Source organism: Sebastes umbrosus, chromosome 14 (assembly GCF_015220745.1).
Source record: "Sebastes umbrosus isolate fSebUmb1 chromosome 14, fSebUmb1.pri, whole genome shotgun sequence".
In the NCBI taxonomy this organism is placed as follows: domain Eukaryota; kingdom Metazoa; phylum Chordata; class Actinopteri; order Perciformes; family Sebastidae; genus Sebastes; species Sebastes umbrosus.
Window position 1 is genome coordinate 7,942,756 of NC_051282.1, and position 22,682 is coordinate 7,965,437.

At 40.8% G+C, this 22,682-nt stretch overlaps 1 long non-coding RNA gene across 1 annotated transcript; it reads right to left on the reverse strand.

Moving 5' to 3' along the window:
• Window positions 1-1,007: 1,007 nt before the first annotated feature.
• On the reverse strand, window positions 1,008-7,215 carry LOC119501838. Its single transcript, XR_005209936.1, has 3 exons — window positions 5,989-7,215; window positions 4,511-4,631; window positions 1,008-1,549 (listed from the first exon to the last, which is right to left on the reverse strand). It is a non-coding gene; the product is annotated as an uncharacterized LOC119501838 (long non-coding RNA).
• Between the last annotated feature and the right edge of the window lie 15,467 nt (window positions 7,216-22,682).

Sequence of the window (22,682 nt, forward strand, 5' to 3'; positions counted from 1 at the left end):
CCTTTTAGCGTGTCATTTGTACGCCTCTTTCCGTGTGTCATTTTTATGCCACGCAACAAAACTACGGTAACCGCCGTAGTTACGCTGCATTCACACCAGATCAGGTGTGTAATTAATGATCGACTGCACGACTTTTGTCTTTTGGACATGTCTTTTGTTCCCTCATGGCCGGGTTGTACAGGTCTGGATCGCTGGTTAAATGATTGGTCACCGTACCGTGACGTCAGTTTGCGTTTCTCCACAGGTTGATTCTGTTTCAACTTTTTCACCACGGGTCCCTGCTTTTTTTTTTTTTTTTTTGGCACCCCGTGCAGCCGCCACAGTCACAGCCCAAACGCATTACCCCCATTCAAAATGAATGGGAGGACTTGCTTTTTCACTGCACTGCTGGATCTGGTGTGAATTAGGTTTACGCAACAAAACCACTTAGTAAGATTTAGAAAAAACATCATGGTTGGACTTAAAATAACTACATAAACTAAGTAAAATATGTACGTAAACAACATAACAGAAGTATGGAAAAACACGTCACAAAATAACACATCACTAACATAATGCAACTCAACAACACTTTGGGATACGAACACCGGTCTCCTGGTTGAAAGTCCTGTGTTTGTTGGACCCATCCACTTCCTTTCCTGCCTACCATAAGCAGTCTTTCTCACTGTTCAGTATATTTACGTGGATACGTTTTCATACAGTCAATACAGACTAAATGGCGTGAAAATGACACGACAAAAGCAAGAACGCCGTTCCTATTGCATGGGAAACGACTAGCGAATACCGTGTCATTCATACGCCATTTAGTGCGACCGGGCTGCATCTGAAGGTACATGTATTATTTTGTTTTGTTTTGTTTTTCTTGTGTAGCAACTGCATTTTGCAACTACAACTGTATTTTGTTGTGCTACCCTGTGTTGTACAATGGCAATAAATGAATGAAAAAAAGATATATAGTTCCATTTATATTGAAATAATAAATTATACTGCATAACATCACAATTGTGAGGTGGCAATGGGGAAACCACCTGTGTTGTAAGACTAGCCATTCTTATTCTGCATGGGAAACTGTCTGCTGAAGTTTTCATTTCACAGGCACCCTGTGGATACTGAAGGACCCCTAAAGGGTATCTAGAGTCTCTGTGTCATAGATAACACTGACAGACACGGTGGCTGTGCAGCTGCTACTAAAAGCCTGGTAACACAAGGACAGGGAAGGAGAAAGGTTGGCAGAACAGATTGGGAATGCACAGATTGGTATTCATTGTCCGATTGTGGTTCAATCAGCGCTGTCATACCCCTCTAACACTTGTGCGCGCACACACAAAGTGATGTTACCTAAAACAGAATGCCAAGTAGGGCTGGGTGGCATTTTATTTGTGTGTGTGTTTGTTGTGAAGCAGCTGTCAGGGACCTGAAGCTGCAGTCAGCTAACAGGACATCCAAAGAGCTGCTCTGTTGTTCGTCTCAGTGGTTACGGTTGGAGGCCTTGTTATAACACACACTTTGGCGGGGCACCAGGAGAAGTCCCGGAGTGACAGGGAAACAGCTGATGAGCAGATAAGAAATAAATTATCATATGTCAACTGGGGTCATCGTCTATCAACAGTCATCAGTGTGATTTCTTTTAATGAATATGGCACTTGTAATATGTGTCATAAGTTAAGTACAGCTTCAAAACATTTTTGGAAAACAGGAGAGATTTGGTGAAATGGAGCACGTGGATTTAAGGCCACTTTATTGGAAAACTAACGTTTCGACGCCAAGTGCGTCTTCATCAAAGTCAAAAATGGGCTCTGAAATTGACTCTGATGAAGATTATCCATCCCAAAAAAAACTTTTTCCATTGAAAGTAGCTAGCAACCTCCAAAAGTCACTATATCTAGCGGGAAAGTCACCAAGTCTGGAACACAGACAGTCCGTCCCTTCAGGCCTCCCTCCAAAGCCACTCCGCCACAATTATCAATACAAACATAAACATATCATAATAAATGTGATAGGTGAACATGGCTATTGTTAGTTCTCACAGCTGTCAAGCTAGCAGCTTGTGGAAGACTCCGGTAACGAGCAATGAGTGCACATGCAGAGTACGCCCAGGTAGACAGGCAGGTAGCCCGTCCAATCATTACATTCGGGCTAAATGAAATGATTGGACGGGCTTATTACAGTCCAGCAACAGCCACAGATGTCAGATTTTCTTTTTCTTTTTTTGTCAGAGCATTTGATTTATTGATTGCTGTCGGGATGTAATGAGAATTTCAACAAATGTAACAAAAAATATTTTTTTGAAAAAGATTACCAACCCTAGCTTTAATCCGCTTTAACGTTGCAGCTGGTATAGGGGCTAATTTTAACTACTTAATCCATGGTGATACATCATACTTTATTTTGCCTTAATTATTACAATCTGCAAGGTAACTAAATTTACATAAACGTAGAGTAAAAATTACAATATATACATTATAAGTAAAGTACCTCAAAATTGTGCTTACAGTACGTACAGTACTTACTTAGTTAGAGTAAATGTTCCTTACTTTCCACCACTGTGGATCCTCAGATTTTTACTAAATGATGCCCACGCTGCTGACAGACAGTCACATGCCTGAGTTTAATTAATATCTAAAGCTGGGAAATGAAGCTAAAATTGATTTAAGCACTTCTACATATTGCTGAGAAATGAATTAAAGGACTATATTTAAGGGCTGTGGGAGGCCCGCTGACCGCTGATTGACCTTTAGCGTCCTGGATGTTGTTGAGACACGGCATCGCTGATGGTATTACTCACAGTGTAGTCACTAAGGGGCAGCGAGGTGGCTGGAGAAGGCACAAAGGGACAGATAGAAATGTGTGGAGGACAATGAGTGACCGGTGGTCAGAGACAGAAACTTGGCGATGGTTTGAACAGTTGTTAATGCGAGACATTGGGAAATAAAGTGCCCTGTACAACCAAATTCCCATGGTAACTATTCCCCCTCATTAATTCAGGACTTGAAAAAATGCTATTAGTTATACACATCGATTGTTGGACCTTTACTCTGTGTGTTTTCACGCAAGACTGCTCATGTTTCCGTTATGTGTTTACTATTCGCTGTGTGATTCTAATGTACAGCCTCGGTGAAAATGTTTTTCCTCATTGCCGATTTTAATTTGTGTGTATATGCATGTGTGTGTGTGTGTGCTTGTGATGAGTGGTGACAGCGGCGACAGTGAGTCCTAACATGATAATGGCCTGCTGTATAAGCAGAGAGGCAACCATCTGCAAGCTCCAGCTTTTTCTCAGAAACACTCGCTGCTTAAGATGCAGAAAGCCTTTGTCTTTAGGAAGGTCATCGCTTTCTACCTCTCTCTCTCTCACTTCTCCGCAGAGCGGCAAACTAATATGACAAACTGTTCTTGATGCTTGATGACACAAAAATGGCTTGGAGTGTGGGCGTATGGGACAGATGAGGGCGTAAAAGAAGTAGGAAGGTGAGAGCAAAAAGAGAAAAAAATGGGGATGTTAGGAGAGAGGGAGAATAGGGAGCTTGAAAGGACGAATCAAAAGACTACAAAACAGAGGGAAAACGACAGAGGGCTGTTTCCCAGGACGACACAAATAAGTGTTTCAGTGTTAAGGCCTGTACACACCGGGAATGTGATGAAAATGTGAAATACCCTGCGAATATTTCGAATCCAAACTATTTGTACCGGTTGCAACACTTTTCAATAAAAGGTTTGAATGGATTTGTGCAGGCAGAGGACCAACTACTAGGAGAGCACCCAGAGAGAGACCCAGAGCAGTCTGGCAGTCTGTCTGTCAGAGGTAAATTGTTGTACAGCCTAAACACATGTAAGCTATTTCATTGAGTTTCCTTTTAGAGAATGGCTCTTAGTGAATTTGCTTCTGGTAAACAGTTATGTGGTGCAGAGTATAAGTCTAGGGATTTTATTGAGAAAGGTAAGAATGGAAGGAGTGGATCTGGTCTGCGCTGCCTTTGTGAATAAAGTTTGCCATCTTGGTTCGGACTACGGATCCTCCACCTCGTTGTACACTGAAGTGTATGTTTTGAATATGTCCGTTTTGCACAATGTGATCGGTTGATGTCTTTTATTTGCGGTGTGAAAGCTCAGAAAAATCGAAAACATATATGGACGTGCAAATTAATCACACAAAAAAAGGTGTGTAAAGGCCTTTACACATTGTTGATCAGATCATGGAGGTTAGTGCACATGCTCACTGCTGATGTCCCATCAATGGCTGCTAGTGGAGACACTGACCTGGAAAGAGATGATCTGACCAGGCGCTAACTCCCAAGTGAGTACCACCGCTTTATGTGTGTTTTCTTTCTCTTAACAGTCTCAATGGCTTCCACTGTGAGGTTTCTTTCTTTGTTTTTCCAAATCATAATGCAGAACTTGCCATAAAGTATTAATGGGATTTTTCTGTAACCTGTTTCTTGCCTCAATGCACACTTGACGGCCAAATAAAATCATACCCTTCTTTCTAATTTCATTCCTTTTCTCAGCTCACATGCTTCTCTACCTGGGTGCTTTTGCATGTTTCATATGCCTTTGCATCGAATATAAACACTCCGTACCGCTCTAAACCAGGCCTTGCACAGATGGATGATCACCACTGACAGAACTGGTAACTGATGGAGAAAAGGAAAAAAAAAAACCAAGAAGTAGTGATGAGTGGAAGGAACTATCATTAGCATAAAAGAAAGTAGTTGTGGATCGCCTCAGGTGATTGCTTGCGTGCCAGTGCCTGCACTCGTTTGCCGTTTCTATCACTCATTTTGTATGTGGAAGTTAATTTACCCACCCAAGTACGATAAAACGGAGATGGAACATTATCTGGCTTTGGCAGCCTTACCACACAGTTGCAAATGAATGCAAACTCTCACACACGTGAACCCACACGGATACATTCGATATCTTCTGACAAAGGTCTTGGATGATTAATCCCTCTGCTCTGACAGCCAACACGTGATCCACATGATGAAAACAGAACTTTATACTAGAACTCTATAGTCCTATATCTCTTACTCAAGAATCCAAATGATACTAATTAAAAACTAGAATTACTGTCTTGCGGTTGTATGGCTCCGCCAACCAGTCAAGTAGCAGTTTACATCCATGTTTTTCCAAAATGTCATTACTTCATCTTTTTTTATCCTGTTAGACATTTGTGTCAAATTGTCATAATTAGCATGAATTATTGGTAGTCAAAGGTCACAGTGACTTTTGACCTTTGACCACTAAAATCTAACTAGTTCATCCTTGAGTCCAAGTGGATGTTTATGCCAAGTTTGAAGAAAATCCCTCACGGCGTTCCTGAGACATTGTGTTCACAAGAATGGTCCGGACGGACAACCCAAAAACATAATGCCGGCACAAATGTTAATTAATTCTTTTTTTATTTATTTTAGTTCATGCCTGCACAGGCATTAAATTGCTATTATAATGAGGTTTTATCATCTTTAAAAAGGGGTCTATGATCAATTTCATTGTGTCAGAAATGGCCCTCCAAAACTTCTGTGAAAGAATACGTCAATGTCATATTGTTTGAAGTCCCTGTTTTTGTTTTGTCTGTAATTACGCAAAGAATGAGAGGCATGTAGACAAAGCAAAGCGATATATTCTTGATAAGCCCTGTCATCAAGGGGAAGAATAACTTTTCATATTAATATTGATTGGCTCAGAGTTTGTAGAAGGACAAAACTCAAATAAAGTAAGTTTTGAGAAAGTAAACAAAAGCATTTAAATCTTTAGCGATAATTGAAGGAGCCCTCCAGACATCATTGGTAACATTTAATGAGAAAATCAATTTGTGGATATGTCATCTTGTTTCTTTTTAAATTAAATATGACTCTCTGAGAGGGTTGGCATTTTCTGCATTTTAGGAGGGAAAAAAAGAAGTCTAATTTATTTAATTTGTTGCTCTGATGGCAAGATTGAATCTGAGAAAAAAATAATCATCACTATCACATAGAATCTGCCACAGACCTGTAGAAAGGAACATCATGTGTTTCAGCTTCCTATAGCTCCTGTCCTTTTCATTTAAATGTATATGCACTTAGCCATGCTCCTTTAATGAATGCCTTTGTGTTGGTACAGGCTTCCAACCCTATTTGCTTTGCTGTTTATGTTGTGATATACCCTCCGACCATCTTTGCTTTATCTGGAGCGAGGATGCAAGTATGCTTCTGCGAGTGTTTATTTGTGCGTGTGTATATTTGTGTGTGCGTGCCTCTCTGTGTGGCGTTAGCTCTCGAGAGCTAAAAGAAGATGCTGATTGGCGATAACCAGTGTGAATGACTAATTAGAGCTGGTGGCAGGCAGATCGACTGCCTCTGCCACTTCACTGTGAATGGGCCTTTGATGCTGAATCCAAGCCCTCTGTGTTCAAATAACACATGTGCAATCACACACACACGCCAACACACACGGATACATGCAAATGATGAGGGCACACATTCAGCCACACACATAGACCCATTTTTTATACAAACACACGTCCCAGAACTGGCATACTTTTGTCCATATCAAGCCTTTTGAATTGGCAGGGCCTATTTAGTCTCAGTGCTAATCAGGCATATTCTCTTCTATTCTATCCTATTCTATGTTCTGTAATCCACATTCCTTGGCTGCGTCTGAAATCGCTCCCTGTTTACTACATTGTGCTCTAAATTTACCCTTTGCTGTTTTATTTGAGTGGCCAAATTCTCAGTGTGAAATTTATGCACTAAAGAGTGCTCCCCAAAAAGCCTACAATGGAACAAAAAAAAGTGTCCATGGCATGTAAACACCAGGCAGTGTGTCATATTTAAAAGATGCAAAAGTTATCATGGGATTCCATAGCTCTCAGTAGTAATGACGCAAAATTCAACGTGATCTCATCCGTAAGTGTCATATTTTGCCGCTTGGGCAGAAGCCTCTGGCGTTACCAGATTGCTGACGGGGATAGTCTTTTATATAGTATCTTGACGCAGAAGGTTGGCTCATGGTTAACGTTGTGAAACGGTGGCGGTTAGGTTTAGGCAACAAAACAACTTAGTTAAGGCCTTTACATACCGGCAGTGTTTTGTTGTGCGATTACTTCGTCGTTTTTGTTTTGAATACTTTCACACAGAACGCGAATATTACGCAGCAAAAAGGCAACGTTTTTTTCTTCTTCGGAACGTGGTCGATTTTTCTGAGCCTTCGCATTGTGAATAAAGGCATCAACCAATCATGTTGTGTGGAACGGGTTGAGTATTACTTATATATTTATGAAACAACAACACGGAGGCTCCGTAGTGTGAACCAAGACAGCAAACTTTTCATTACTCCTTTCAACCTTGACAAAGGCCATTCCTTTCTTACCTTTCACAATAAAAGCCCCAGATATATAATATTCACAGGGGAGTATTTCGGATTTTCGTGTTGTTTATTCATCACGCCCCTGGTGTGTAAAGGCTTTTAGGGTTAAAAAAAAAAACATCATGGTTTGACTTAAAATAAGCACGGTTGTAAGGTAATGTCATGTGACTCAGTGGCATAGTCTCGTGATACAACGCCGTCAGTAAAAATCACTCAACTTTTGGTTTCACATGGGACACAAACGCCGGTCCCCTGAGTAGAAGTCCTGTGTTTGTTTGATCATCCACCTGCAGTTATCGGACTTTCTCACTGTTGATACTACTTTGGTTGCTCTACGACTAAAAATAACGTGGATGAGTTCACATTGGAGTTAGTTGAAAGCCTGGTGCGTCTCACACAGACGCTTCAAGGTGCATGGTGCGTAGGTATCAAGACACCGCGGGCCACTGCCCAAACATCAGTATTTGACCCCCTCGGAGTGAGAGCAGGCTGCAAAGTGACAAAGATTGAGTGTCTTGAAAGAAGACAGGCTTCACTTTTTTGGTGACTACAACAATCCCCATTTCTAAATCAAACGCTCTGTCACTCCTTGAAGCTGACCAAAGCGACCTCTCAATCCACTTTCCTTGCTCAGATCGGCTCAATTAATCCCCAGATTTCAATCTGTAATGTTAACAGTCACAAGAGAGCTCCTCTGACTTTAGGGCTGCCACCATGTTTATATCATCGTAGTCCTGTCAGTCGCGCTGAAGGGAAATGACAGCGGAATGGCAGAAACCAAATAAAGACTCTTTAAATAAACGATCACTGATACATTTTTACCTCAGGTCGTCTCGTATGACTTCTCTGACATTCTTGTCTACATTGATCATTCACGTATTGACTGATCGTGACATTAAACCCATGCTATGTGGGAAGTAGCTGAAAACAGGGCGGATATGTTACGCTGGAGGGGAGAGTTGGCAAGTGCTCATGTATAGCTGAAAGGTAGTATAGCGCTATCATTGCCAAGAATCTACTAAAATAAAAAGAAATACATACATGCATGGCACTCTGATATTCAGCAACTCAGCACTATTGAGAATTACTACCTGAATTATTAGGATAGACAATAATTCACAACAATCATATATTTGTCACTGCAGTGAGGATTCCAAGCAGTGGAAAAGTGTGTAATTAGCAGCTACTGGATGAAAGCAATTGCACCTTTTCACTTATTTGGAAACCTCTCTCTCCATCCTTTTCCCCCTTCTGCGCTGTGCCCTGTTGAACACACGCACACACCCAAAAACACACACAACACAGCAAAAACTCAGCTGTTACATTGCTGCTGCTTCTGCTGCTCTACTTTAACAGCAGCATGTAATGTATGGCTCACACTGCCCCCGGTAGGTCGCAGGGGGTAGTGCATCTCAACCCGACAAGGCCAGCTGCAGCAGCAGCAGCAGCACTCGTGACTTCCCTGCTGCGAGATGACGCACTGTAAAGCTAGACAATAGACATGCATACAATATAACAACTCCTCACAACATAGATATGATATGAGAGACAGGGATATGATATGATGGATAGATAGATAGATAGATAGATATATGGATAGATAGATGGATAGATCTCTGTGAATGAAAAATATTGAATAAATCTTTCACTCAATACGATATTGTATATCGTGTGCACACACACACACACACACACACTACACACAAAATATGATGATGGAGGAATGACATTACTCTCACCGGACCACTTTCCAATTATTCTTTATCATCTCAGCCTTCATCCATTCATCCATTCATGAGAGGGCGCGTGTGTGTGTGTGTGTGTGTGTGTGTGTGTGTGTGTGTGTGTGTGTGTGTGTGTGTGTGTGCGTGTGTGTGTGTGTGTGTGTGTGTGTGCGTGTGTGTGTGTGTGTGTGCGTGTTAATGTGATATGACTTGGCTGGGCTGGCTCACCACAATGCAATCCAACAGCCATGATCTGTGGCATCCATCAAACCACACTCACACGCACACGCACGCGCACACGCACACTACACACGTTTAGAGTACTTGCCATCTTGATCTGAGCGCAATCCAGGAGAGGTTGCCAGAGGGAAAGGTCGAACTGCAATCACTCATGACACACACACACACACACACACTCATGCACACACAATTACACAAGCATGCACCTGCTCCTCAGCATGTATTAGAAAGGTAACTGTAAATCTGGGCTTCCAGGACAAAGTAAATTTACACCAGAGCTGAGATTCAACACACACACACACACACACACACACACACTCTTCTCTACTCAAGACCTGATAAGATATTGTCCTACATGAATATAAATCCTGACCTGTATCCTATATGGTCCAAATGATCTTATGATTAGATGTCATGAATCCATATAAAGTGTAAGTGTAATCTGATGAATTCAAAGTGAGCTGAAATGGAACTGGTACATTGCTGTGAACTCTTTTGAACCCCTTTCAGGAGCCAGAGAGACCACTTTTACAACCACTTAACTGGAGTCCAGTGAAAGCATCAAATACAGACGGAGTTTAACTGAGAACAGTCTGAGAGCCATGTCTAAAACCACATGTACATCCCGACACAACCCTCTTTAAGGTTGTTCTTTGGTGTTTTTATGCCTCTCAGAAATCATACTAAAATTCTAAACCATAAGAAAATAAATGATATCTTTGAGGAATTGTTTGGCATATTGGGGGAATACAGATATTCTCTTTCCTGTCACGAGTTAGATGAGTAGATTGATGCCACTCTCGATTAAATAGAAAGCCACAGCCAGGAGATGGTTAGTGTAGCTTTGCACAAAAACTGGTAAAGTGACGACAAAAGCTGGAAAAACTACATGTTGTAGTTTTAAAAGGGGGCTAATGTATTCAACTATTTCTTGTGCCATGAACAGTACTTTACTACTGTTATGAAATACTGTAACATACTGTTGTAAATCCACAGTAATTCATTACAGTGTATCGGTACTCTTATCTAACTCTCGGCAAGAAAGCGAATAGGCGTATTTCTTAAAATGTCAAACTACTCCATTAATGTTAGTGGTTTGGAAATTTACTGTTCTTAATTCATTTAGGGCACCAGGTGGTTGTTATGAGAAAAAAAAAACATCCTACAGATGGTTCAACACCCTTGCTGAATATCCTTGTTCAAGACAATGGCCCAATCCCAATTTGTCTTCCAGGCTCTTGTCTTACAGAATGGACGAGAGGTAATTGTCAAATACCAGGTGTATATTATAGCCTTGCATTCCTCTGATTCCAAGTGTTTTTGTACCATCTTAAAGCCTTGTAAATGTTGTTCGTCTTTGTAAATGTAGGCATACCAGTGCACCCAATATGCCAGGCTGAATACCCATGTGCCAGTCCTCCTTGTTTCTTTTGTAACGCTTCCTTTTGTAACGCTTCTGCAGAAATGCAGACTTACGAAAAGTGGATATAAAGGGCTGTAATAGCCTGCGGGAGAGTCCTCATGTACTTGACAATGTGAAAGTGGGATAGTCCTAAACCCTTGCAGAACATGGCGGAAACGCGTCTCAAATTCCGTCAGTGTGGATATTGGGATCGAGCCAATGAGTTCTGTGGCTGAGCCTGACTTTCTTGTGGAAGAGGGCAACAAATATGTCAGTTTCTCTATGGGGATCAATATAGCTTCACACTATGGTTTGGATTAAGAATATTCCTCAATATACAATTCAGAATATCGATCAAGTACAATTGAACGCTGAATAAGACGTTTTCAGGCGACCCAAATTTTGCAATTAACTTCCATGAGCTGAAAACACACTGTGAAAGGGTTAAAGATGTAAGACGAAAACACCAACAATGCCGTGGTAGCGACTTGACAATCACAAGGTAGCCACGCCCTAAAGCATACCCTGCTTTATGGTCTATTTGACTCTAAATGGGACCATCATTTACTAAATGAACATCATGCTGTATTGAAGAAGACTTGAAACTAGCGATTGAGACCATAAACTCATGTTTACAATAATTACTGAGATAATAAATCTTGTGAGAAGTAGGCTCATTTTCTCATAGACTTCTATACAATCGGACAGCTTTTTTGCAACCAGAGGAGTCGCCCCCTGCTGGCTGTTAGAAACAAATTTAAGTTTCTGGCACTTCTACATTGGCTTCCCTTTTCCGACCCGGAGGTTGCCCACTGGGTTTAAGTGAACTTTGATACATGTCTTCCTCCCCTCTTTCTGGTCATTCAACGCTGTTTACTTACTAAAATGTAATGCAATGAAACCAAATCTACCAAAGAGAGAGAATAATGCAAAGGGACAGCAGAAGAGATGTTGTTACTGAGAGACAGATGGCAGAAACAGTTGGGGCGGCTAGGAAAAAAGAGATAGATGTATTGAAAGCATGACAGAGACAGCAATGAATGAAGAGATGGGTGGAGAAGGGATTGTTTGAGCTGTTATTGCGTGGATACGTGCGTGTGTGTTCATGTAAGTGTGTGTGTGTAACTGTTCGCTGAGTCCTCTTTCTTTTCTTTTTTTTTTTAAGAGTGATTAGTCAAAGCCCAGAGTTTGACACAATGAGATCAACCCAGCTGAGGGGAAGGCATACATTACTGTTCTAGGCCATCACACACAGACATGCACACACAATGAGACACACACATAAAGGCATATATGCACAGATAGAGGCACAGAGGGAGGGATGCTACAGTGGCGCCCAAGTGCACGAGGGCATGCCGGTGTTTCGTCAATACACGCGTACGCACGAAACAGTGCGTTGAAAGACAGACAGCCTCTTGTTTTGTGGTTGTTTGTTTCAATATCTTTTCTCCTCTGATACCTGTATTCTCTGTCTCCCAGCGCTATCACTGCTCGTTCCCCCTCAACCGCTCTTCTATCTCACTTTTTCCCTTCTCTCTCTGCGTTTATCTGCTCATTTCCCCCGCTTCCCCTTAACCTCCTCCACCACTGATCCACTGCACCTGCTCTGTTTCCTCCTTGTCGTTTACCTGCATAAGCTGCCTCCTCCAATCTCTTGTCATCCCTTTTGTTTTCATCTGGGAGCAACATTTATCCTCTTCACCCTCCCTCTTTCGATCAACACTTTCTCCTCCTTCTCTTTCCAAACCCCTTGTCAACCCCCCCAATCACACACTCCCTCCTCCTCCTCCTCCTCATCCTCCTCCTCCTCCTCCTCCTCCTCCTCCTCCTCCTCCTCTGGCTGCCCAGTGGTTATCCAAGTCAGTTTACCTAACCGCCTGCCTCTCTGTATTACTCTGAAGAATGATATTTCCGCCCGTTTCGGTTTCCCTGCTTCTATTTTTTCCGTTTTGTTTGTCTGCTTCTCCTCTCCCTGCCTGTCTCTCTTCTCTGTTATGTAAAGGTCACCATAGTGTGGTAGGTTCAAATTAGGTTCAAACCCGGCGGGAGGAAGTGTATGCGTGCGTGCGGGGTGTGGAACAGCATGTTTTCTGCATTTCTATGATGATGTAAATGAAAGTTTGAAAGCTGTCAAAAACATTTGACTAAAAATAAACCGAATCAAAATGTTTTCCTCCAAAAAATGCCTTTCGTCTGTCTAATTATCAACCTTAATTGTAGCTCAGTATTCACGCCCTCGGCCTTTAACTCCCACTCATATCCTTTTACTTTTATGATGCTCTTTATTTGCTATTATTTTTCTGTGCTTCAATTTCACCTGTGATCTTGATTCGATGGAACTCTGTGTAATAGGATATTTCCAAACAACTGCTCTTAGTGACTGAGGGGAAAGTGTAATGCATGCTGAAAAAAAACAATGCCAGGTTAAACCATAGTAGCACAAGAGTGCATTGTGTATAGGGAGGGAATCACCAGAGGCCCCACAATACCATATTATCATGATACTTAAAGCTTCAGTGGGTGGAAACAGAGCAAATATGATTAAACAAAATCACTATATCCTGACCGCAGTGAATGACACGGGTAATCTGAAAAAAATCATGTTCCTCAGTGTCTGCCGGTGCTCCTAACAGCATCTGTAAGATTTCACAGACCGGAGGAAAACAACCAATCAGAGCCGAGCTGGAGCCTGACGTCTCTGAGCAGCTGTCAATCACTCGCAATCTCCGATCAAATGGTCAAACTAGGCAGCGCTGATCAAATATGAATCAACATTCTGTTACTGTAATGCCTATTTCTCGCCTCAAATGTTTTCAGAAACATCTTTTAGTGTATCGTTTAGTTGTAAAATGAGAACGTTTTTTGACCTGGCAGCCATGCTGAGATCAGTCGAGAAAATACCAAGCACCGCCCACACAGCCAATAGGAACTCTCTTCCTCTGAAATGAGCTGTGATTGGCCAAAGTCTCCCGTCACAGGTTAGATTTCTTAGAGCCTGAAAACAGAGCCATGAGGAGGTGCAGAAATCTAGTTATCTCTCAGAGCACTTGAATTACAATATGCTGAAAGATTCAAATGGAATCTTTGCCCAATGATACCAAAAATATACTGCCTACTGCAGGTTTAAGACACAATACAATCTTTTTGCGATTTTAAACATTTCCCGATATGCTGAGTATTGCGATTTATTACTTTTATTCAACTGCAAATGAAGCAGTTTGTCAACATCTGTTTATCTAATAAGATTCAGTTTTCACTTATTATTATCGTTATCGTTATTTAGTGTTTTCCCCAACGGCGGGCCGTCTGATTGTTTAGAGGTTTATAGTTTATTCAATAAAAGATCAATACTTGTCCATGTATCAACACAATATTGCCGCGCAAAATATTGCGATACTATTCTGTATTGATTTTATCCCCCACCCCTAGCATTGTGCAGGCCACACAAGGTCTAGCAGGGTCTCAATCGCTGCATCGTTTAAAACTGATTTATTGACAGAACTGAAATGGACACAAAATGAATATCCGAAAACAGGCATGCGACCTTAATAGGTGTGTGATGAGTGTGAGAAATTAGTGCATGTGTGTTTGTGTCTCAGTGCCACAGAAGGATGTATGGATTTTAGCTGCCTCACTGCATAAGTGGGACACTCAAAATAGCTCCTCGGGCCTCGCATCAAGGACACGGTCTACTGTAAATTACCATGTGAGTGTGTGTCTGAGTCTGTGTTCGTATATATATGCACAATTATTGCGTATTAGCTTGTGTACATTACGTACCTATATGGTTGTGCATGGGAGCATGTGTGCATTAATGCTATAGTGCACCTGATATTATTTTGCGTCAGGTGTTCATCACTCATCTCATTTCGTTCCGGTTGGGCTGAAGTAATTCCCGGGTGTTCGACATGCAGAAGTTACGTCATCGGACATACATCAAGTGGACGACAGAGTGTCTAAATAGTTCCTCGTGGTATAAAATGACAGAAAGCTGCAGCAGCACTGCAGCCAGCATATGACAGAAAGGGGAATGAGAACAATGTTCATTATTTATAGATTTGGCCTGAGGTCTAGTTGCAAAAGGGAGCGAAGCTTACATATAGTACACTCAATCACACCTGGGAGAGGCCCTGGTTGGTTACAGTTGTGTCTTGTAGGTTACAGAGCACAGCCAGTGGAGCGGTCAGTCCCTCAGTGCATCAACAGCAGAGACACTTATTGTCCTAATCAGCTCTCGAGGTGAGTTTGTTCCTCCAAACATCAGACTAATGTTGCAATCTTTTCACTGTTCGCCAGCCAGTGATATTGACCATCTAAACTAATTTGTACAATGGATCAATTAAAACCACAGTATGGCCTTCAGCGTTAAACGCCTCTTTGATTTGCATCCACAATAAAAGTTTGGTGTGCAATCTGTTCTTGTTCTGCAGGTTTGCCTAAAGGTACAACACTGGGGGACATACTGTAGTCAGACATACAGTATATTTAGATATTTTTCATTTACGTTTTAATAAAAGTTTTTTTTTTTTTAAATAATTTGTTTTGTATAATCTGTTACATTCCTAAGGCCTTTACACACCAGGGGCATGCCGAATAAACAACACAAAAATGTGAAATACTCACCTGTGAATATTATATGTCTAGGGCTTTTATTGTGAAAGTTAATAAAGGAAGGAATGGATCTGGTCTGCGCTGCCTTTGTCAAGGTTGAAATGAGTAATACAGTTTGCCGTCCTGGTTCGGACTACAGAGCCTCTGTGTTGTCGTTTCATAAATATAGCTGCAACTCCACCCGTTACGCAACAACGTGACTGGTTGATTCCTCTATTCAGAGTGCGAAAGGTCAGTAAAATCAATGTTGCTTTTTCGCCGCTTTATAATCACATTCTGTGCAAAAGTATTAATGACAAAAACAACAGTTTGAAAAAACATATTGAAGCAGTGGCAGTAGGATGTAAAGAGAGACACAATGTAAAGAGAGTGAACAGTAAACAATGAGGCTGATATCAATGAGATAACATTAAAAACAGTAACGCTGCAGCATCGTTTTCTGTGAATCCCTCATACTTGAATGGCGAACTCTGCCACCAACAATACAGACCATACTACCATATTTTCCTCAATGAAATCTATAGATCACATCCATCTCCAATGCCTCTACTATCCCACGCTATACAAGTTTTTTCTTGTTGATATATAATGTTTGTACTGCCTCTGTTTGAACATCTGAATCATTTTCTATTCATTGCTTAAATATAGAGAACCTCTGACAGCTTCCAATGTCAGAAACTCTCAGTATACAATTAGGATTGGACTCCTGTCGCTTGCAGCACAGCAGGACAAAAAGCTTGGCTCTTGTATTCATCCTACCTCCAACAAATCACACTGATTCATGCCCTCGATTGCGTGCCTGACCACTCTGGCTCATTGTTTCAGCCATCAGTGAAAGCTTATTAAAAAAAAGGGCAAAAAAACCACCAACAACAAATAAAAAAACAAATTCAGAGTTTGAAGGCTGAGGGCTCGTGTGCATTATGTGAAAGTAATGTGTGTGAGTGTGTTTATAATTAGCGACGTAGAATATACACAATGTACATGAGTTGTCGAAGTAGGCATGACTGAGCAGCTATAGCTGCACAGCTCTCTCACTGACTGCCCTCAATTTATATCTGTTTCTCTCACACTTCACCTCGTTCTGTCACACATTTGTCTACATGCATGCATGTATTTGTGTGCATCCAACTCATCTCTATACTGCAAATAAAAGATGGGTTGCAGTGTTTTGTCATGAATGTGAAACTTAATGTGGGTTGGGGGGGGGGGGGACCAGGATGAAGGCCAGTTTTCAACAAAACCAGATCTCTGTTCACTACAATAAGAAACCAGGTAGCAGTTCAGTGGATTAAAAGCATACTGTACATCTCATGGTTACCCGCCAGAGACAATTAATCAATGCCGACTCATCTTTCTGGCAAACTCCAACGCCCTGACGATGCTTTCTTCTGTGATCTCTAACTGCTTCTTCCTTATGTTATTGCTGCCGATATGGATTACGATGTCGCTGAAGCTTGTGGTGCTGTGTGTGCCTGGGTCCCCTGATTCGCCCTGCATGATGCCAAAACTCTCTGATTAGCCTCTATGTGGGAAGGCGGTGCTAAACTAATGTTTCGGGTAATGGAGTCCCTTATTACTAGCGTGTGTTGTTTAACTTTGTCGACAGGGAGAGAGGAGGCACACAGGCCAACAGGACTATACCAACAAGGATGGTGAGGGTCGGGAGAAATGCTTAATGGAACCTCATTAAACTGGAGATTTTTATACAGGGATGGACTAACAAAAAAAACACATAAGTATGTCAGACACTGACTGTACAGCTGTGTTGGTGTCGGCTCTGTGAGCTGTGTGATATCCAGACAAGGCCCTGTGCATCCTGGGACATATGTAGAGGCGGTGACGTTTGACCGGCCGCTTTTGGTCTGCCCTGGGCTCTGCTGTATTTTACTCAAGTATAAAAAAGAATTACCACACTCGTGTGAAAGCCTCATTGAGCCCCATTAAATCAAACATTGTATTCACAAGTATGAACCGTGTTTTTTTGTTTTCAATTGGATTCATTGAATTGTTCTTATTTTTTCCTGATATATTGGTAAAAACAAATGTCCTGAATTATTTTAACCTTTTTTGGGGTCTAACTCACTCAATATATCTATTCTTTTCAGGATTAGTTGTTGACCGGTTGCAATAAAGCTCGCTAGGATCTATCTGTCAGCTTTTCGTTTTTCTCTTCGCCATATGAGCTGCCAAATATGACTCTCGAGAAACATGGTTTAATTGTGAATGTCAAAACAAATCACATTCGAGTAACATTAGCAGTATTCATTTCTTTTTATGCACCCTCCCTGGTGAAGTAGCAGTTATTGAGAAATGTCTTGCTGATCAGATATCAACGTCTGTCTCCATATGAACATAAACTTTGATACATGTTTGAGAGGGAAACTGCAGCAACTGAACTAACTAAAGTAGTCCATTCAAATCCAAATTGAAACCCAGTTCTCTTTTAATTCAACCATCTCTGTGAGGCTCAGATGACATTTGCAGCTCAAGCAGCTTCTCACCACAGTCATATTTTCTTACTGTCCATCATCAGTGGTGACATTTTACATTTTATATCTCTGCATTAAGGCATTGAGTGATGAAAAATTGAATGCAGTTGTGAGTATGGCACGAGTCTATCATTGTACTCGTAGAATTATTGCTGTAGAAGTGAAAACTAATCTGAATGTATCAAGACAAACAGCCTAACTCTCTCAGCATTTGAAAATCATTAAAACAATATACTATTTAAGATATTTCCAGTAAATAATAACCAATTCAGAAAGTCCATTCTGCAACTTTTCCGTCTGTCATGGATCATTGTTGCAGCGCGTGAAGGTACAAGTAAGCCATGTTTAATACATGACATCAACAGAGGAATGGAAAGCAAACGGGCGCAACAGCAGCAAAATGCCAACACCGCTCACTGTAAGACGACAACATGGGAACACAAACAACAAAACACAGCGACACACACATTACAGTAAAAGCATACACACACACACACACACAGACACACACTCAAACCCCTCGCACACAAACACGGAAACATGCAGAGATAGCACAGTAAACATACACATGAAACAGGAAATGGAATGCGTGAGCAAGATGTTGGGAAGTGCTCTGAGGCATGAATATGGTTATATAACATGTGTGTGTCATAGTTAGACATAGGGTTCAGTGACTAATGTATGTTGTGTTGTGTGAGCAGTCAGGTGTCAACTCTACTCACACTGATGAGAACAGAAAGATCCGACAGGAGACAAAGGGCTAAAGGCACTGATAGATTGATGATTGTAGGGTAAAAAGTATGTATGTAATGCTATTAACTGTTAAATTTAAACAATTCATTGTGTTCTTACTGCTATAAAAAACAATGTCGCATTCTGAGAGGATTTATTTGGGAAAGTCTGTGTGATTACAGTCTCAAATAGTTTCTGTTTTTAGTGCACTTGTTGGTCCTGCTGTAAATTTCAATTCCATTGCTGATGACGATGCTCACCTGATTTTCTCATGAAATATACAAATCTATTATTAACCACTTCCTGTAATTTAACAAAAACTGTATTGTATTTTAGTTAAAATACAATCTGGAAAAATGAGTTTGGTTATCGAACAGTATGGCAAATTATTTTATTACCCACCTTCCCCTGAAATATCAGTGCTGCCTGGATGGGGCTTTTAATATTATACCCACAATATAGCATTCAGTGTCAGAACAAATTATTTAAAACCCAACGGTCATAAACTTTGGTCAAAGAATCATCCTTGTTGATGATGTTTTTGAACATCAATTTTGTCCTTGTCACGGCTAATAATGGCGGTTTACACTCTCGTATGGAATCACCCGCAGGGTTGTGGTAGTACTCGAGTCTTATCTAGATCTCAAAGGCTGTCCAATACTCTCCTGATTTTGCCTTGAAGGTAACTGAAGTTCAGGAATTAAGCCACTCATACCTCATTGATCCACTGGAGAACCAGTCATTACAGACTCAAGCTGTGCAGCTGTACATAGTTTAAACCAACAACGTTTCGAAAGATACCAAATATGTCAGGCTTAAATTTGGAGAAATATGTTTTCAATGAAGCACGAGACTTTGATGGAAAGATGCAGTCTTAGAAACATGGAGTCTTGGGTATGACTATCAGTACAAACATCATAAATTCCATAAAAAGCTGGAACAAGCTGATACTGAGTTTATGATACTATAGAATGAGATTCCAACCTTAAAGCTACCTAAGGGGAAAAAAAGTGCAGGGCTCCAGACTGCCACCAAAATGCTCGCTTATGTTATAATTGTTTTGTCAGTGTGCAGGTTTAAATTTTGCGTGGTGGCATTCATGCGAGTGCATGATGATCATTATCATTAGTGCCCCCGCCGGAGCAGAGACATCAGCCTGGTTTTTATGTGCACTGGTTTTGAGACTAATTAAGCAGCATGCGCATGAACGTAGCGACGTACAAAATATACATTTTACGTTTACAGAGTTCCAAACTGAAGCAGTCTTGTTGAATATTTTAAAAAGCAAAATGAGGAGAGAGGAGTAGGTTGGTGGGGAGGGAGACACTGAGCAAGTATCATTGATTAATACCATGCTGTACCAAAAAACGGGTGCGACAAAATCATGTGCTGGTATGACCGACTGAGAAAGTTAGTAGAAGCAGTGCTACCAGTGTTAAAGTTAGTCTGGAGCCCTGAAGGGGGGAATTTTATATTAAGGGATTAAAAAAATAGTACATATTATGTTAAATTATGCTTAAGACACAATAGCATGTCACAACAACATTCTTTTTTCATATTTATGAGTTGTGGTAGTCACTGCTTTAAGCCCACACCAAAAATAGCCAATTTGAGGGCTATTTATATGACAACTATCTCATTTTTGAATGCTAAGCTTTGTAGGCTATCGGTTTAATGGACTGCTGAAATGGATGAAAGAGTGGTGGAAATGTACTGACGCATCACAATTTCCCAGAGCCCAAGTTGAGATATTAAAAATGCAAATTTTGTCCAACCAACACTCTAGATATTTAGTTTAATATAAAAAAACTAAGAAAAAACAGAAAAATATTGACATTCTTTGGTTGAAAAATGATTAACATTATTTTTTAAAGCTCAATGTTTCAACCTATATGGCTTAGTATTGTATCCATGCCGGTCCTTTAAAGGAAAACTAATATTGACTGTAAGTGCAACCACAATATAATCCCATTTCAAAAATAGAGCTGAAAGAGGACTGTTCAGTTTTAAGTGAGTTGTAGCGCTGAATTGCAAGATGATCCCTCCCTCAGCCTGAGAATTTGCTCTTCTCCCATCCATCTCCATCCACTAATACCAGTTCAGATGCTCATTTTGCCCGCAGACATTCAAACTTTTAATAATGTGAAGCAGTGGATTTACTGTCTGTCACTGCAAGCAGTAAATTTTTAATCTGAGCACCAGTAAAGTGGAGGCTTAGAATGAAGAGGTAGCCTGTGTGGTGGTAAATGTGTAGGCAGAGCGGCACAGCTCGCTTCTTTAATCAACTGTGTTGACCTCAGTTCAGTTCAGTCACACTGACAAAACCCATTAGGCAACACATGAACACAGACACGGACACACACACACACACAAATATCGGATCTACACGAGCTAGCGTACACACTTACATACAAACAAGGATACACTGTACAGTACACACACACACACACAGACAGTGATTAAGGACATAACTCTGGAGTCAGCAGAATCACTCTTTGGACACAAGAGGGGTGAGTCAGTAAGCTAGATACCATGCACACACACACACACACCAACATTACTGGGAAAGTTGAGTCATAACAACTCAGGAGCCCCTAAGGTAAAACTGAAGAAAATATATTTGAACAAACCTAATGTGATTCTATTGGGAGATGCCATAAATATTATCTTTCGGTATTGTGAGTGTGTCGGTGCATGCTGTATGGAGCATGTGTGTGTGTGTGTGTGTGTGTGTGTGTGCATCCTAGCCCATAATTGGCAATTTTTTAAGCAGTATCTTTACTCATGACGAGAATGATTGAAGGAATTGTCCCACATGACAGAGGTTAACATAATGAATTTTCGATTGAGGTATAGTGTAACTCATATGCAGGCTGTGCTAACGTATAGTATCATGTATCAATGATGACATTTACATGCACAAAATATTCTGTTTTTGCCCTTATTTCGAAAAGAAAATATTCCTATTAAGCTGTATACATGGCTAATGAAAATGAATATTCCACTAATATTCCTGTTTACATGCAGCTGCGCATACTCCAATTAACGTAACTGGCGGTGGACTTGCTCGACCGTGTGAACACAGCCCCCCCCCTATATCATTCCTTCAACCACCTTCTTGAAAAGATTAGCGTAGCGATATTTGCACATATCCAAAAACCCGTTGATGTCCACGTCTTTCATTATGTAGGTGTGTTTCTCCTTCCAACCAGAAATGTGGCCGTTTCTTTTGGGCATGCATCTCTGCAAACTGTCGGCTAGTTGGTTTGTATACAACGCAGAGAGCTGGCCGTAGACAGGCAAGAAGTTGTGTGTCGCAAACTGCTGTAAAAACCCCAATTGAGACGCATATTCTGAATGCACTGTATACACGTCCAAATAATGATCCTAAAACCAGAATAATATCAACATATTCCACATGTCTTAATCGGAAATTGCTCCATTGGGAATAAGGCCTAATACAGAATACCCAAACAGAATATGCTGTTTACATGACCCATATCAAATTCTGATCATATTCGGAATAATAGTGGAATATTAGTTTGCATGTAAACGTAGTCAATGTGTGTGTATGTGTCCATTAATGGTACACTACTGCACTCCTGCTATATCAGATCTTTGTTCCTTGCTGGCATTTTGCTGGTATTTGGAGAGGTCATGCATAATCAACTCAGCCTACTGACCAAATGTGTGTGTGTATACAGTATACTTGTTTGCATGTGTGTGTGTGTGTGTGTGTGTGTGTTTTTACATGTATGCATGCTTGCATTTCTACTTGCATATGTGTATGGTTGTGTTTATTTCAATAAAAGCAATTGAAGAGAAAATGGAGAGTGAAGCCAGATAGCAGCATGGACATTAAATAAATGTGGATTCTTCAACGTTTCAAATAGATTTCCTGTTGATGTTAATCTGCATACAACTCAATGAATTCCTCTCATGTGCCCGAAATGAAAAAAATGCAAATAACCATGTTAAAAACAAAGAAAGAAGTTGTGAACTCATGGAAACATTATTGTCTACACAAATAAACGGCTGCAGTAACAATAGACGCAATCTAGAGTCTTTGCTTTTGGACTGACAAGATGATGCATTTGCCCACGCTTTGCTGCATCCGGTGAGTCTTTACAGTCACAG